The following is a 12,146-nucleotide window of genomic DNA, read 5'->3' on the forward strand; positions in this document are numbered from 1 at the left end:
TTGATAGAGTAAATAAGGAGAAACTGCTCCCAGTGGCAGGAGGGTCAGTGACCAGAGGACACAGATTTTAAGTAATTGGCAAAAGAACCAGTGGGGAGATGAGGAGAATTTTTTTACGCAGCCAGTTGTTGTGATCTGGAATGCGCTGCCTGAAAGGTGAACATAAGAACATAACAATTAGGAGCACGAGTCGGTCATACGGCCCCTTGAGCCTGCTCCGCCATTCAATAAGATCATGGCTGATCTTCAACTTCAACTCCACTTTCCCACCCGATCTCCATATCCCTTGATTCCCCTCGGGTCGAAAAATCTATCTCAGCCTTGAATATACTCAACGATTCAACATCCACAGCCCTCTGGGGTAGAGATTCCAAATATTCACAACCCTCTGAGTGAAGAAATTCCTCCTCATCTCAGTCTTAAATGGCCGACCCCTTATCCTGAGACTATTCCCCCTGGTTCTAGACACTCCAGCCAGGGGGAAACAATCTCTCAGCATCTACCCTGTCAATCCCCCTCAGAATTGTGTATGTTTCAATGAGATCACCTCTCATTCTTCTAAACTCCAGAGAGTATCGGCCCATTCTACACAATCTCTCCTCATAGGACAGCCCTCTCATCCCAGGAATCAATCTAGTGAACCTTCGTTGCACTCCCTCTAAGGCAAGTATGTCCTTCCTCAGATAAGAAGACCAAAACTGTGCACAGTGCTCCAGGTGTGGTCTCACCAAGGCCCTGTGCAATTGCAGTAAGACTTCCTTAGTCTAGTGCTCCAACCCCCCTTGCAATAAAGGCCAACATGCCATTTGCCTTCCTTATTGCTTGCTGTACCTGCATGCTAGCTTTGTGTTTCTTGCACGAGGACACCCAAATCTCTCTGAGTTCCAACATTTAATAGATTCTCACCATTTAAAAAACATTCTGTTTTTCTATTCTTCCTACCATAGTGAATAACCTTAGGTGGTGGAAGCAGATTCAATGGTAACTTTCAAAAGGGAATTGGATAAATACTTGAAAAGAAAAGATTTGCAGGGCTATGGGGAGAGAGTAGTGGGAGTGGGACTAATTGGAGAGCGCTTTCAAAGAGCCGGCACAGGCAGGATGGGCCAAATGGCCTCCTTTTGTTCTGTAAGATTTTATGACAGTACAAAACAAACCAGGCCAGAGAGGACAGTAATCAGGGCTGGTGCTTGGATCGTGTAACCTGATGCATGGGACCCTGAGCCAGTCAGGGACCCTGAGCACATCCAGTGGTAGCAGGTGAAGCATTTAGTATCTTCATCTAGTGAAGTGTAGGAGCCCCGAACCCAACCTGTTCACAGGACACCAGCAAGGCAAATTCCACCCTTGATGGAAAAGTAACAAAGAAGGTGATCCAATTCATAGAAACATAGAAGATAGGAGCAGGAGTCGGCCATTCAGCCCCTCGAGCCTGCTCCGCCATTCAATGCGATCATGGCTGATCATCCAAATTCAGTACCCTGTCCCTGCCTTCTCCCCATATCCCTTGATCCCTTTAGCCTTAAGAAATATATCCAACTCCTTCTTGAATATATTTAATGAATTGGCCTCAACTGCCCTCTGTGGTAGAGAATTCCACAGGTTCACCACTCTCTGGGTGAAGAAATTCCTCCTCATTTCAGTCCTAAATGGCTTACCCCTTATCCTTAGACTGTGACCCCTGGTTCTGGACTCCCCGACCATTGGGAACATCCTTCCTGCATCTAGTCTGTCCAGTCCTGTCAGAATTTTATAAGTTTCAATGAGATCCCCTCTCATTCTTCTAAACTCCAGCGAGTATAAGCCCAATCGTCCCAATCTCTCCTCGTACGTCATTCCTGCCATCCCAGGTATCAGCAGCTTTCACTACAAGGGAGGGTTAAGGAAGCCAAGCTCGTTCTCCTTGAAAAGAGAAGACTTTGTGGTGACTCAGTTGAAGTTAGTGTCGGCCGTGGCTCAGTGGGTAGCACACTTGCCTCTGAGTCAGAGGTTGTGGGTTCAAGTCTCGCTCCAGGGAACTTGAGCATATGAAGCTAGGCTGACAGTGCAGTGCTGAGGGAGTGCTGTACTGTCTTTCAGGTGAGATGTTAAACCGAGGCCCCGTCTGCTCTCTCAGGTGGGTGTAAAAGATCCCATGGCACTATTTTGAAGAAGAGCAGGGGAGTTCTCCCCGGTGTTCTGGGGTCAATATTTATCCCTCAACCAACGTAACAAAAAAAACCCAGATTATCTGGTCATTGTCACGTTGCTGTTTGTGGGAGCTTGCTGTGCGCAATTTGGCTGCCACGTTTCCCACAGTACAACAGTGAATCCACTTGAAAAGTACTTCATTGGCTGTAAAGCGCTTTGAGATGTCCAGTGGTCGTGAAAGGCGCTATAAAAATGCAAGTCTTTCTTTCTTTCTTTTCAAGGTGACAAAGGGAAGTGACAAGAAAATCGTTCAAGTACCAGGGGCCGCAAGGGGGAAAAAATTAGTTAGAAGAAAGAAAAGGAAGTTCGGAGTACCTATTTCCACCCAAAGTGTAATTGAGCTGTGGAATAAGTAGGGAAGGACTCAGAGCCGGCAGTATAACTGGGTTCAAGAGGATGTGTTTCTTGAACAAGTAGGACCTGAGGGACATGGTGAGAAGGTGAGACTGATCTAACAGAAATTATCTTGTTGGGTCTAATGGTCTTTTCCAGTCTGTAAAAATTTCTATGTTCCTCAAATATTCCTCAAATATTAGTAGTAACCATATAAAAGCTTAGGATAAGTACGAAACAATTATATTATTGAGCGAAGAGATTCCCTGTTGGCATTGGATTTATGAATGATAGATGTCACTCAAACTGTAGAGATTGGAGGCTCTTAGAGTGAGGCATCACACAGGAGCTCCGGCCAGACCACACCTTCAGTACTGTGTCTAGTTCCAGCCGTCAAGACAAAAGGAAGATGTTCAACTATTGGAGGCAGTGGAGAGAAGAGCTGATCCCCGGGGCAATTTTAACCTAACTGCCAGTGGGGAAACTGACAGGATTGGGTGCAATGCTGGTTTTACACCCCACCCAATTTCACTTGCCATTGAAGTAATACGCTGCTGCCTGACTAACAAGGCAAAATTCACTAGATGCTGCCTGGAAGGATCCAGTGGCAAAGAAAAAAAATCAAGGCAGCGGTTACTTTGACTGGTAAAGACAATATGATTTTCCTGGTGAATGTGGGTTGTGGGTCTTCAGCCAGAGGTTAACAAAGCTCCCCAGTAGTTTCAGGTGGGAGACAATGGCTGCCGAGGCAGTAGCGGGCAAAGAAATCTAAGTAAGACTTTCTTGGTCAGTAGATCCTGGTGAGTGGGTATCTGTGTTTTAGGAACAATTTCATCTGTGATGCCTCACTCTAAGAGCCTCCAATCTTGTCTCTGCTGCCTCCTCATCCTCAAACCATGGGAATGGGGGGTATTCCCATAGGAAATGGGGGGTATTCCCACAGGAAATACATGCCCCAGGACACACCCGTACTTGCTGCAGAGCTGACTAAATAGAGCACTAAATTCAGACACTATCACTTTAGTCTAATAGAACCAGATAGATAGAATCTCAGAAGAGCTGAAATCCCACACAACACACAGATAGCCCTCGGAAAAGTAAAACCCATATGCCCCCTCTGTCTCTCTCTCTCTTTTTCTCACTTTCTCTCTCTCATCAGGGTAATTGTTCACCCCCTGCATATGCACAGGTACAATCCTCAAAAGAATGGAACCTCATACACACACATAGACACACACACACACACACACACATATAGACACAAACACACACACGTAGATAGACACAGACACACAGGGCTGGATTTTGTCAATGGGGACGTGATGGAGGCGGGACTCCAACTTTTTGGGTTGTAGTCCCGCCTCCATTGATTTGTGGCCAACCCACATGATCTTCCCTTGATTGACCTTGTTGAGCCCGCCCAGCGGGCTCAGCAGGCCAATTAAGGGACACCCGGTTACCAGTGACGTCAGGGATTGACATTTCATCTGTCAAGAGCTTTTGACAGATGAAATATCAGCGTTTGACAGCTCTGTGAAGCTGTTAAACACTGACAATCTGACTTCTAACTTGAGTCTTTCTCCACAGACTCAGTTAGAGATCTTTCCAGAACAGAAAGCAGAAGGCTGCAGATTTTGACAGCTCATAGCCATTCTGCTTTCTGTGCTGGTGAGATGAGGGACTCCCGAGACCTGAAGGAAGGAAGCCTGCATTAGTAAGTAAAGGTAAGTAAAACTTATTTAAACACTTTACACACACCAAACACACTTACCTCTGCACTCATGCACCCATCACTCACCTGAACACTGGACACCTCGAACCCTCCAAGCCCTGCAGACCGACGGTCCGCCTCGCTAACTTGCTGTGGTTTGGAGCTGTCGGGCAGCCCACACTTCAGGGATAAATATAGGGATTAGGCCAAAAACTGCCTGTTAACTACCTGTTAACGGGCAATTAATTGGCACTAATCCCCTTCCCGCCTCGGGGAGGCGGCTCCCGGCAGAGGTCAGGTACCCGCCTCCTGGGAAATGGGCATGGAGGCGGGTTGGGGGCGGGAAGGGTTCGTGCCCCCCGATTCTGCAATTTTCCCCCCACTCCATCCTCCAAACCCGCCTCCACGGGGCTTGGAAATTCGAGCCCACACTCTCCCCCCACACACACACACACTCACACCTGCCTCAGGCCCTAGTAAGTTAGAGTTCAGCTTCTTACTGCATCTTCTACAGAGGCCAATTAAAAGAAACTCCTGCAGTTTGAATCTCCCTACATACTGATAGCACACCAGTGGCTGAACAATACTCCAATAAATATATTAATTTATCCTGTCACACAGCTTAAAGAAATATTATACAATATCTGAATAAATTATAAAATGCAATTGAACTGCAGACAAAACCAGTCCAATTCCCTTTACACCAAAGTATCTGAAGAAACTACAACTTAAACTTCACAAGTTGCTTTGGAACTAGACGCCAGTGTGTGATCCAATCCAACTAATCACACACGGCCGGTCTGATCACAGCCTCAGTCCTGTAGGCTGCAGCATATGTCCCCTCCTCAAGAGGTTAGCAGGGCAGTAATTCAACGACAGAGGATGGTTGACGTAGTAAAACTCACTACGCACTTGGTTCGAGTATAAAGCAAGGCTTTAATCAACTTGTTTCTAAACATGGAGGTCTAGTTGTACTTCACTGGTTCCTGTCTTACAAAATGTCCCGGGGCAAGCTGGGCCCACGCCCAAGTATTTATACTCCTTGGATGGCGCCACCAGCTGGCTGTCCAGTGTTATTTCATGAGACGTTTCTTCATGATGATGAGATTTATAACAATGGTGACTCATCAGTCACTTGAGAACTCATTTTTAATGTGGAAGCGGTTCCGATGGACTGCCTAAGACGATCAGGGCAATGTGCAGTTGTTAGAAGGTAACACCTCCTCATTCTGATCATTTTGTTCTTTTTGGGCCCATTTTTAGTTGCTGTCTTCAGCTCTTCCGCTTACTGCCCGAATGCTGTTCTAGGCTGCCGTCTCCCTTCAGGCTACAGCAGCTTATGGTTTGCCAGTGAGTTTGAATTTATACATTGGCAAAAAAAAAATCATGTGAAAAAATAATTGTTTGGTGTTACAATTTAACGTTTTCTAAATAGAACCACTCCCTCTCTCTGCTCCTCTACAATCCATAAAATGTTTTCCAATGCGGAGGGGCATGACCAGGGAGTTAACAATTTCAGTAATCTGCTGGAGTGAATTACAGGCAGCTTCACTATCATATCACATATTAAACTCAGTTAGACTACCTTAACTCATTCATTTATTATTCACAATGAAATAGAAAGAAACAACCTCCATTTATCAGCATCTTTCAGGATGTCCCACAGGGCCTCACAGCCAATGAAGTCCTTTTGAAGAGTAGTCACTGTTGTAATGTAGGAAACGCAGTAGTGAATTTGTGCAAAGCCAGATCCCACAAACAGCAATGCGATAATGACCAGATCATCTGTTTTAGTGATGTTGGTTGAGGGACAAATATTGGCCCCAGGACACCGGGGAGAACTCCGCTGCTCGTCTTCAAATAGTGCCATGGGATCTTTTACGTTCACCTGAGAGAGAGCAGATGGGGCCTCGGTTTAACGTCTCATCCGAAAGATGGCAGCTCCAACAGTGCGGCACGCCCTCAGTACTGCCCCTCCGACAGTGCGGCACTCCCTCAGTACTGCCCCTCCGACAGTGCAGCGCTCCCTCAGTACTGCCCCTCTGACACTGCAGCGCTCCCTCAGTATCGCCCCTCCGACCGTGCAGCGCTCCCTCAGTACTGCCCCTCCGACAGTGCGACGCTCCCTCAGTACTGCCCCTCCGACAGTGCGGCGCTCCCTCAGTACTGCCCCTCCGACAGTGCGACGCTCCCTCAGTACTGCCCCTCCGACAGTGCGGCGCTCCCTCAGTACTGCCCCTTCGACAGTGCAGCGCTCCCTCAGTACTGCCCCTCCGACCGTGCGGCGCTCCCTCAGTACTGCCCCTCCGACAGTGTGGCGCTCCCTCAGTACTGCCCCTCCGACCGTGCGGCGCTCCCTCAGTACTGCCCCTCCGACAGTGCAGCGCTCCCTCAGTACTGCCCCTCCGACAGTGCGGCGCTCCCTCAGTACTGCCCCTCCGACAGTGTGGCGCTCCCTCAGTACTGCCCCTCCGACCGTGCGGCGCTCCCTCAGTACTGCCCCTCCGACAGTGCAGCACTCCCTCAGTACTGCCCCTCCGACAGTGTGGCGCTCCCTCAGTACTGCCCCTCCGACAGTGCGGCGCTCCCTCAGTACTGCCCCTCCGACAGTGCGGCGCTCCCTCAGTACTGCCCCTCCGACAGTGCGGCGCTCCCTCAGTACTGCCCCTCCGATAGTGCGGCGCTCCCTCAGTACCGCCCCTCCGACAGTGCGGCGCTCCCTCAGTACTGCCCCTCCGATAGTGCGGCGCTCCCTCAGTACTGCCCCTCCGACAGTGCGGCGCTCTCTCAGCACTGCCCCTCCGACAGTGCGGCGCTCCCTCACTGGGAGTGTCAGTCTGGATTATGTGCTCAAGTCTCTGGAGTGGGGCTCGAATCCGCGACAATCTGACTCAGAGGCGAGAGCGCTGCCCACTGAACCACGGCTGGCACCTAATGGAAGTACAAAGGGCAAAATATTCAGTAACGTGAGTCTGTTCTCTGATTGCTGATCAGAATTAATTAAAAGTCCAGAACTGCAGCAAGTTGCCGTTGTTGTCTAACTTAGTTTCTTCGTAGTAAGGTTTCTCAAATAAACTTTCCATTTATAGATAGAAAGTGATAATGCAACCGCTACAAATATCAGAATAAATACATTTATGCAAATACAGCAAGCTGTGGACTTCAATGATTATACAACAGAGAGCAAGCGTTCTGTTTGTGTCGCTCGCACTCCTGTCACGTGTCTCCAGACCAAGGTGTTGGCTGGTTTAGTGTAACACTAGTCGCAAGACTAGAACCGTGATTATTCACATTGAATGTGTCTATTGCCAATGTAATCAGCAAAGGAATATTCAAAGCAGGAGCAAAGTAACCTCTGTGATCTCTTCATAGCCTGTTTCATTAAATGAGAAATGTTCCATTCGTGGTTAATACACTGCAGAGTAACAGCTGGCCCTTGAACAATCAATGACTTGTAAATCCAAAGGAGAAGTCAAGATTCAGAATCTACATTTCTTCAGAGACTGTCCTGGATTGCTGGTAGCAGCTGTCGGAGGCTCCACAGCCAATCGTCACTGCTGAGCACAGACCAGAGGGAGAAACTTCCTGTTGGTTTTAAAATTCTCATCTGTGTTTTCAAATCCCTCCAGGGCCTCGCCCCCTCCCTACCTCTGTAACCTCCTCCAGCTCTACAACCCTCCGAGATCCCCGGTTTATTCACTCCACCATTAGCGGCTGTGCCTTCAGCTGCCGAGGCTAAGCTCTGGAATTCCCTCCCTAAACCTCTCTGCCTCTCTCTCCTCCTTAAAGGCGTTCCTTAAAACCGACCTCTTTGACCAAGCTTTTGGTCACCTGCCCTAGTATCTCCTTATGTGGTTCGGTGTCAAATTTAGTTTGATAATCGCTCCTGCGAAGCACCTTGGGACGTTTTACTATGTTAAGGGCACTATATAAATGAAAGTTGTTGTTTTTGTTGCTGTTGTTCATTAACACAATATATGGATTTGAAGAGGTAAAGATTATATTGTGTAGCAACTGAGCGATGACCAATTCTGTTACTCTCTGAGCTAATAAGGGTTTTCCAATACAACGTGTCTCCCCTTGCTACAGTGATAAGTTGAACTTGTCAATCGTTTGAGTCTGGTACCTGTCAGTGGGATGCCCAGTATTGGAACCTCGCCATTCAAGGGGGCAAGCAGTCCTAACTGGCAGCCCCAGATACCAAACTCTCAGCCACAGGACCCAATAAGATAAGCCATTGGATTGCTGGGAGGCACTGTGTGCTAAATCCCTTCAATGTGAAGAAATTGAAACAGAGAGTAAAAGAACATCTCATCCTTAATGCCCAGAGTAGGGTTGAAGGAGACAGAGACCCTCAAGGCAGCTACAGTTGGGGAAAAGAGCCAATGTTATAAGTAGAATCGTACATTAGTAACAAAAGTCGAATTAGCGGCATGCCATGATCATTTTAAAAAGGACAGGTACTCGAGGATGAGGAACTGACAGGACTACGGACAAAAAGCGGGGGTCATAGAGTCATAGGGGGCAAAATTGGATCGCACCCCCTTTGGGGCGCTGACTTAGCCGGGGCGCTACTTTTAGTGTCCCGAAAAAGTTAGCGCCCCTGTGGCCGAAATTCACTGGTAGCGCCCCAAGAGGGAGGCGGGGCACTACTGGAAGCACCTCGCCTCACTCTTGGGGCACTGCGAGTGAATATCGCGGCGCTACGTGACGCAGCGTCACACTCTGTGGCACGTCGCTCCGCAGTATTGCAGGCCTTTCTCTCCTTATTAAAGGGGAGGGGCCCAGCGCAGCGCGACCCGGGGCCCCGCTGGGCCACCAGGGATCGGAGTGCCGGCAAAAGAGCCCGGTGCTCAGAGAAGTGCCGGGCTCAGGGAGCGCAGCCGGCACCCCGCGGGCGGGCTGCAGAGGAGGCCGGGTACAGCAACGGGGGCAGGTGCTGGCAGGCAGCCAGCAACAAAAATGGACGCCCCGAAACCTTCCTTTTAATTTGCGCCGCCCTGGCTGCAAGTAGGCCCCCCTGACCCTGTCGGACATAGCGTCCGGCGATAAGTCAGGGGGCGCTGCCGAAGATCGCGGCCGGGGTGCGAGTGGGGCGCTGCGCACGGCGATGACATCATCGCCGGTGGTGCAGCGCCGCAGGGCGCTAATGGTTAGCACCGCCGCTAATCTCCCATTGAATTTTGCGGGAGGCATTGGCGGCGCTGCGCCCAGGCGCTCGTTGCTTTACGCCATGTTAGCGCCCTCGGGAGGCGCAAATCAACCGAATTTTTCCCCCCTAGAGCCATAATGGCACAGAAGGAGGCCATTCGGCCCATCGAGTCCATGCCGGCTCTCTGTAGAGCAATCCAGTCAGTCCCATTTCCCCGCTCTATCCGTGTGGGACTGAACACCACTGCTCTTTCAAAGAGGCAGCACAGGCACGACGGGCCAAATGGACTCCTTCGTGATTCTATGATATCCAAGGGGATCAACATAAAGAGACTTCCTACACTAGCTGAATGTCATTGTGGGATTGAGGGAGTTACACTATGGGGATTGATGCCTTTCCATCTCAGTGAAAGAGCCAAGTGGGGGTTCTTGAGGAATTAAGCTCTGGATTCAAGTGGAATAGAGGGTGGTGGACATGATACATGACCGCGACGGGAAGCTGCATCTCTGTTGGTTCGACCTTTCGACTCATATACCAAAACAACAACAACTTGTATTTATATAGCACCTTTAACGTAGTAAAACTTCCCAAGGTGCTTCACAGGAGCGATTATCAAACAAAATTTGACACCGAGCCACAGAAGGAGAAATTAGGACAGGTGACCAAAAGCTTAGCCAAAGAGGTCGGTTTTAAGGAGCGTATTAAAGGAGGAGAGAGAGGCGGAGAGGTTTAGGGAGGGAATTCCAGAGCTTGGGGCCCAGGCGGCTGAAGGCACGGCCACCAATCGTGAAGCAATGGAAATTGGGGATGCGCAAGAGGCCAGAATTGGAGGAGCGCAGAGAACTCGGGGGGTTGGAGGAGGTGATAGAGACAGGGAGGGGGTGGGTGCCATGAAGGGATTTGAACAAAAGGATGAGAATTTTAAAATGACAGTGTGGTATCTTGAGCTGGCCATAGATGGAGACAGACACAGGTTAACTCCGTAACATGGTCTAATCAACATTTGCACATAAAAGCTTCTGCCATGAGGCAGCAAAAACAAAGAGTACAACCAGTACAGATCAGACTTAACTCAGGAGAGCAATTGCCACAGCACCACCTGGTGGATCAGGTTACACATAACCTCCCAGGTTACTACACTCCTCCCCCTTAAGATTACCGTATGCAATTCTTAAACAATAACACTTACTAGGTACTACATTTTAATTAACCAGTATGCTCTAACCATGGTTAACCCCTGACTAATTTAACAGGTTTGTATAAGTCTTTCTGGTTGCTTGCGAATCCTTTGTGAACGTCTTAATTCCACTTGTGGTGGATTCTCAGATTCATTCGCACTTGAGATTGGAGTAGTCTCTGATGTTGGTTTTACTCTGTCCCGCTGTAGCCTGGCAGTACCAGTGTCCACTGGCACCTTATAAGCCGTGCTGGGTCCTGGAACAGCCTCCTCTACTGCCCTTTGTTCCATCTGAGGCAGTTCCCCCTGCTGCCGGCTGAAAAGCTGATCCACATGCCGACAAACCCCTCGACCATCCCCTAGTAACACGGAGTACGACACAGGTCCTGTAATGTCCTGGATTAGTCCTGGTATCCATTTAGGTCCATAACCGAAGTTCCGGGTGTACACAGAGTCCCCTATGGCGAAATGGCGAGCTTTAGTATGTTTGTCATGGTACGCTTTTTGGTCTGTTTGTTTTGTCTCAACCTTGCTTTTGAGATCTGGGTGTATCAGGTCTAACGTGCACCGCAACTTTCTCCCCATCATCAACTCAGCCGGAGAAAGCCCTGTGGTAGCTTGGGGTGTTATACGATAACTAAACAAGGCTCTATTGAGCTTGGTCTCCAGGGTGTCACCTGAGCTCTTCCTCATGAGCTCCTTAAAAGTCTGCACGGCTCGCTCGGCTAACCCATTTGAGGCTGGGTGATATGGAGCCGAGGTGACATGTGTGATTCCATTCCTTACCATGAATTCTTTGCTCCCTTCACTAACAAAACACTGTGCATTGTCGGATACAATCATTTCTGGAATACCATGCTTGCTGAAGCTGTTCCTGAGACAATTCAATGTGACATCAGTCGTTGCAGAGCTCACTGGATAAACGTCGATCTACTTTGAGTGAGCGTCAACCAGCACCAAAAACATTTTGCCCATAAAAGGTCCCGCATAGTCTATGTGAATTCTCCTCCAGGGTTTGCTGGGCCACTCGCAGGGATGGAGTGGTGCCCCGGCAGGTGCTTTCCTCTGTTCCTGACATATAGTGCATGACTTTACCTTTGACTCAATTTCAGCATCCAAGTTAGGCCACCACAGGTAGCTCCTAGCCAGTCCTTTCATTCTAGTCATTCCTGGGTGCGATTGATGCAACTGTTCCATCAAAGTAGAGCGTCCCTGCTCTGGGACTATGATGCGTGCTCCCCATAGCACACATCCATCTTGGACACTGAGCTCGTGCTGTCTCTGTCTGTACGGCGCGAACTCCGGTCCCTCACGGTGATCTGGCCAGCCTTTCAGCACATACTCACGGATCCTTGACAGAACGGGGTCCTTGGCTGTCCAGCCCTGGATTTGCGCTGAAGTCATCAGGGGACTGATCTCCTGATCCAGCATCAGGACGTGCTCCTCAGGGGAAGTACTGCGAGGAGATTTTGAGAGGGGCAGGCGGCTGAGAGCATCCGCGTTCCCGTTTTCCTTGCCGGCTCTGTACGTGATCACATATTCATAGGCTCTTAGTATTACTGCCCATCTCATTATTCTCTGTG

Source organism: Somniosus microcephalus, chromosome 13 (genome assembly GCF_052327205.1).
Source record: "Somniosus microcephalus isolate GS21.2 chromosome 13, FLI_Smic_1.0, whole genome shotgun sequence".
Taxonomy (NCBI): Eukaryota; Metazoa; Chordata; class Chondrichthyes; order Squaliformes; family Somniosidae; genus Somniosus; species Somniosus microcephalus.